Source organism: Dermacentor variabilis, chromosome 5 (assembly GCF_050947875.1).
Source record: "Dermacentor variabilis isolate Ectoservices chromosome 5, ASM5094787v1, whole genome shotgun sequence".
NCBI lineage: Eukaryota > Metazoa > Arthropoda > Arachnida > Ixodida > Ixodidae > Dermacentor > Dermacentor variabilis.
In genome coordinates this window covers 187,320,696-187,325,865 of record NC_134572.1, presented here as the reverse complement: position 1 = coordinate 187,325,865, position 5,170 = coordinate 187,320,696, and the positions used below count along the sequence as shown (strand labels likewise).

At 49.5% G+C, this 5,170-nt stretch overlaps 1 pseudogene; it reads right to left on the bottom strand.

Annotated features, from left to right (window-relative positions):
* Nucleotides 1–2,501: 2,501 nt before the first annotated feature.
* LOC142583739 (uncharacterized) lies at nt 2,502–3,389 on the bottom strand (annotated as a pseudogene).
* Between the last annotated feature and the right edge of the window lie 1,781 nt (nt 3,390–5,170).

The following is a 5,170-nucleotide window of genomic DNA, read 5'->3' as shown; positions in this document are numbered from 1 at the left end:
AATCCTGCTAAATGAGAGCGGATTTTCTTAACGAAATGAACACTAGTAAGCCTAAAATTTAGGCGGGGCCCTCAAACGCGGAATTCAAATTAGCCTGCTCAAACCATCCACATTGCTATGCAACTTTCCCTTTCTATATCTAACAGAGAAGTTGTACTCTTGGAGAGTTAGGCTTCATAGGAGCAAGCGGCCATTTTTGTGTGACATTTGATTGAGCCACGTCAGAGGACAGTGGTCGGTCTCAAAGATGAACTTCGCTCCCTACAGGTAACACGACAACTTCTGGGCGGCCCGAACCAAACAAGCGCATTCCTTCTCTGAAGCGCTGTAGGCTTCCTCTCTTATATTTAGTTTACAGCTGGCATAGAGGATAGGATGCTCCTCATTATCGTCGCCGACCTAAGTACCCCGCCCATACCTCTGTCGCTTGCGTCGCATTGTACTATAAATTCCTTTGTGTAGTGTGGCGTGCGAAGCACAGGACGAGAAACCAATAGCGTTTTCAAACTTTAAAAAGCGTTCTCTTTCTCATTATCCCAGTGTACGCTACTTGGTGCTCCCTTTCGGAGGGCGTCCGTTAATGGACTTGCCATTTGCGAGTAATTCGGAATGTACCGTTGATAGTACCCCACAAGTCCCAAAAATGAACGAATGGGTGTTTTTGTGCGCGGCTGAGAGAATTCTAGAATCGTAGCTATTTTCAGCTCGGCCGGCCGTCTCGTGCCCTGGCCGACCGCATGGCCCAGATAAGTAACCTGTGAACACCCAAATCTACACTTTTCCGCTTTCATCGTTAAGCCGGCTTCCCTCAACCGTGAAAACACCTATTTGAGATGCGATACGTGTTGTTCCCAGCTGTCCGAAAAAATTGCTACATCATCAAGATAGGGCAAGGCCAACTCCTGCAAGTCTTTTAGGACAATATCCATTAACTTAGAGAAGCGAAACGGGGCGTTCTTCAGCCCGAAGCTGAGTGCGAGAGGACGAAAAGTGCCTACAGGTGAGATGAATGCCGCATAGCGGCTGGCACTTTCTGAAGGGGGAACTTGCCAGTACTCCCGTACGTGATCTATAGTTGAAATGTATTTAGCAGCGCTAACTCTTTCAATTCGTTCCTCAATGTTGGGTATCGGGTACAGCTGATCCCTAATGATGGCATTTAACTTCCTGTAGTCAACACACGGACGAGAGTCCTTGTTAGGGGTTTCTACTACTATTAGCGGTGACGTGTAATCACTCTCAGCGGGCTCAATAACTCCCAACTCTAGCATGCGCTGTATCTCCGCCTCCATAATATCTCTCTGTCTTGGACATACCCTGTAAGGCTTTGATCTTACGGGTTCGGTCGATGTCAGCTCTATTTCATGCGTTATTAGTTCGGTTCTACCTGGCCGATCGCTGAACCTGTCGAGATATTCCCCTAACACCTTTTTTAGCCCATCTAGCTGCTGGGGTCTTAGAGCGTGCGAGCTTACCGAATGTTTTAATACTTGTTCTAGGCCGATTTGAGAGTTGGAGGTCGCCCTATACTCCTTACACTTGGTACTAGTGCCATCCTGCTCTTTGATGGTATAGTTAACGACTCCGCTCCGCTCTACATACGGCTTCATCGAATTGCCGTGATATATCCTCACCTCCTTCCTGCGACCGGGCATTTTCAGGGCATAGTTAGTATCTGAAAGTTAGTGCAACACTTTAACGGGCCCGTCCCAGTGAACTTGAAGTTTGTTCTTTCTTGAAGGTTTGAGGATGATTACCTGGTCTCCGGCGTTAAACGTACGAAGCCTCGCATTCTTGTCGTAATAGAACTTGGCGTTCTTTTGAGCTACTGCCATGTTCTTTCCGACTACAGTTCTTGGGTTGCGCTTACCGTTGCAGCAGATTTAGCACATATTGAACCACTGTTGGACTTTCTCCTCTTCTGTTTCATTTATTTCATAATTTATTTCCTGCCACATCTCTCTTAACATTCTTAGTGGAGAACGGAGTGTCCTCCCATACACTAGTTCTGCTGGCGAGAACCCTGTCGCTTCATGTGGAACCGTTAGCAAAGCAAACAATGTTGCCGGCAGACAGTTCTCCCAGTCCTCCTTGAGCTCGTAAGAGAGCGCAAGCAAAACTCGCTTAAGCACTGAATGCCACCACTCTACACTGTTTGACTGAGGATGATAGACGGAATTGTGTATTAACTTTACCCCGCACTTTTTCAAGAATGTGGAAGTCAGTGCGCTGGTGAATGCTGACCCTTGATCCGCCTGAATTTCGGCTGGAAGCCCAACTCGTTCAAACACTGTCAAAAGCGCGTCTGCTACTTCGGTGGAGCTGAGCTCTTTCAGAGGGATTGCTTCTGGAAACTTTGTAGCCGGACACAGCATGGTAAACAAGTACCTGTAACCCGATCTTGTTTTTGGCAGAGGCCCTATCGTGTCTATTACAAATCGTCTCAAGGGTTTTGTTATTAAGGGCACTACCTTTAGTGGAGCTTTCCATGTCTCTCCTGGTTAACCCGAGAGCTGGCAGGCGTCGCATGATCTTACAAAGTTTTCTACGTCTTTGAAACAGCCAGGCCAGTCGTATTCTATAAGCAATCTTTCCTTTGATTTGTTTATGCCTAGGTGGCCGGACCACCCATTTCCATGACAGAGACTCAAAAGATCCTCCCTGTACTTAGTAGGTACGACTAACTGATCTAAAATCCTAGCCTTTCAATCTCTGTAGTGCCGATATAACAATCCTCCTCTCTCATGTATCGTCAAGTTGCGCCTAGCAATGCCTTCTTTGGCTGTGTGATGTAATTTAGCTAAGCTCTCATCATTCTTTTGCTCAGCTGCCAATGACTCTCTATTCACATCTAAGAGCTGATCAAACTTCTTTGAAGCCGGTGATAATAACGACCCTGTCTCACTTGCGGTTGCGTCAGCTTGCTTTTCCTGCAGGCTTCAACTTTGACACTCTAGTGATACGCTCTCATTGAGCTTGTCAGCTGGCAGGCTCTCCTCAACTGTTATTTTGTCCCGCGGGCCTAGCTCGGATTCGGGTATTGATGTTATCCCCTTTTCTGCTTCCGCTGGAGCAGCTTGTGCATTTTCAGCCAAAAGCGACGCGATTGTATGAGCTTGGTCTCGGGTCAATGCCTTTACTATGCACTCTCCCAGTTTAAGCCCTTTGTCACGCTTTAACTGATTCGAAGGATTCGAAAAGACGTATGGGTACTGCAGTGACGAAAATTTCAAAACTTCAGCCTCTGTCACTAGCTCCCCGAATGGTCCACTGATTTTGACTTTGGCCTTGGGCAGACACACGCTGTGTTCTTCTACAACCTGTTTGATCCATGCTACTTTTCCGGTGAAGTCATCTACCGTCACGTAAGACGTATGGACAATGTCCATCGTGGCGGCACTGTCTCTTAGCGCCCGGCATGGTTTGCCATTAACTTGCAGCTCGTGAAGATATGGGCTTAAAAGTTCCATATTCTTGTCTTTGTCATCTACGTAAGAAAACACTATGCTAGGCTTCCCGCAGTTGACAGCTATATGTCCCAGTTTGTGGCATTTATAACAGCGGATCGGCCTAAAAGATTCGAATTTTCTTTTCTGTTCCTTTTGTGCGGTTTCCCCGTTAAGTTTCTCCTCGCTCTTTTCTGCGGGCTTTTCCTCCACGTCTACAGGCTCCGATCGTCTACTCTGCGAACCGTTTTAGAGCGCAGCTCTTTGGCGTCCGTTCCTGGGTTTCGCGTCGTCGTCGGCGTTGTCGTCGGCCTCGTAACCAGCTCCGCCCCCCTTTCATCCCCCCAGCGCTAGCAGCGACCGACTGATACCGCTGGATGCCGCTGACGCCGCTAGAGAGTCAAGATAACGTGACTGCATAGAACACCGTCGCCGCCATGCAGAAAGAGGAGGAAAGGGTCCCCCCCCCCTGTTCTTGTGTGGCGGATAGGGTGCTCTTCAGTTGCCGACGCGCCGGTTATTTCACGTAGGCCCCGGCACGTCGACGAATACGTGACCACCTTCCCACGGCTAGACCTGGTTCTTAGCGCTGCGGAAGCGAGGGTATCATATTGTTTGTGTCGGCATCGGCGGCGTTGTCCCTGAAACCAACTCCGCAGCTGGGGTTGACTCACTATCGGCGTCAGCGGCATCAGTCAGTCGCTGCAACTCTTCCCTCCTCCCTTTATCGTGTTGTCCGCTTGCTGCGCGCACTTCTGCCCCCATCGTTTGCCGCTGGGTGTACACGCCGCCCCTCTCCCCCCTCTTCCTGCGAGTCTCCGGTTGTCAAAGCGCCGGCTCGAACTTAATTCCTTTCTTCGCTCCTCCTCCAATGCAACCCCTGTGCGGTGGCAATCAGAGAGCCAGATCGGTGGCGGCGGATCTGTATATGTGCACCGCCCGAGCCGAAATTGCCGCTGCCGTTCGCCCTGTGCGGTGGCAATCAGAGAGCCAGATCGGTGGCGGCGGATCTGTATATGTGCACCGCCCGAGCCGAAATTGCCGCTGCCGTTCGCCACTGCGAAATTATCTGCCAGTTCTTTCTGAGCCATGAGCGAGACGACCGATGGAAGTCCTCCGTCTGCTGCTGCTGCTGCTGCTGCTAAACGAGCTGCCAGAGCAGAGGCCCAGCGCCGTCGCCGTCAGAATCCAGAGGTGCGTGCCGCCGAAGCAGAAGCTTACCTAGTGGAGTCTTTGTTAAAGGAATACGTGTGAAAAATAAAAAAAAAATTCTGTGATAGCGCATACATGTGTTGCTCGATTTCTTTGCCTCAATCTATCGAAAAGGTGAAACAGCATATTTGCTGCGCTCAAATTTCGCATTAGGAAGTAACGTAATCGTCGGTAATTTTTTTAACGGAAATGGTTTCCGCGGTTCATTTCGACCGTCCCAGTTTGCGTCCTTGGCGTTCAACTTTCTACGCGTTGCGTACTCTTCGGCTAATTCAACCGCCCTTTCCACAGTGTTTACATTCCCTCTGTCTTGCACCCACCGTTTCACAGCTTGGGGGCTGCTTTTGTAAAACTGCCCTAGACACAGGCATTCAATGATCATGTCTCTGCTGTCGTACGCTTCCGCGCTTTTCAGCCACTCGACTAGGTTGGCCTTTAAGCCGTATGCAAACTCCGGATACCCCTCGCTATCTATCTTGCCTGTGCGCCTAAACCTTTGCCGAAAAGCTTCC